At 58.1% G+C, this 389-nt stretch overlaps 1 long non-coding RNA gene across 1 annotated transcript in view; it reads left to right on the forward strand.

Moving 5' to 3' along the window:
- The window catches only part of LOC108447896, a 30508-nt gene that overhangs the window by 15310 nt on the left and 14809 nt on the right, over positions 1-389 (forward strand). The window lies entirely within an intron of this gene.

Below are 389 nucleotides of genomic sequence, written 5' to 3' on the forward strand. Positions count from 1 at the left end.
CGCCTCAGCCTTCCCCAGCAGAGGGTGCCTGCCGGTGGGAAGGGGGAAGCCGCGCTCTCCTGGACTTTTGTGGGAGTGGGGGTTGTGTTGTGTGTGTGGGGTTTTTTTAAGGGGGGTGGGGTGGGTTAGGAGAGAGTCTGTGGTTTCCATGGAGATGAAGCTGAAAGTGCAGGAAATTTAAAGGCTTTGGGTCCTTGCAAAGCAGACAAACTGGTGCCAACGTGCGTGGCTGCTGTTGCTGCTGAGGAGGCTGCTCTGCAAACGGCGGAGAGAAGCGGGGAGGAAGAATCGGCAGCAACTTCTTCCACACGCACGGGCAGACAACGAGGAGCGGCAGCAGCAAGCAGAACTCGACACAAAAAGAGGAATCTCCCCATGCCGGGAAGGGC

Source organism: Corvus brachyrhynchos, unplaced genomic scaffold (genome assembly GCF_000691975.1).
Source record: "Corvus brachyrhynchos isolate BGI_N302 unplaced genomic scaffold, ASM69197v1 scaffold407, whole genome shotgun sequence".
Lineage (NCBI taxonomy): Eukaryota > Metazoa > Chordata > Aves > Passeriformes > Corvidae > Corvus > Corvus brachyrhynchos.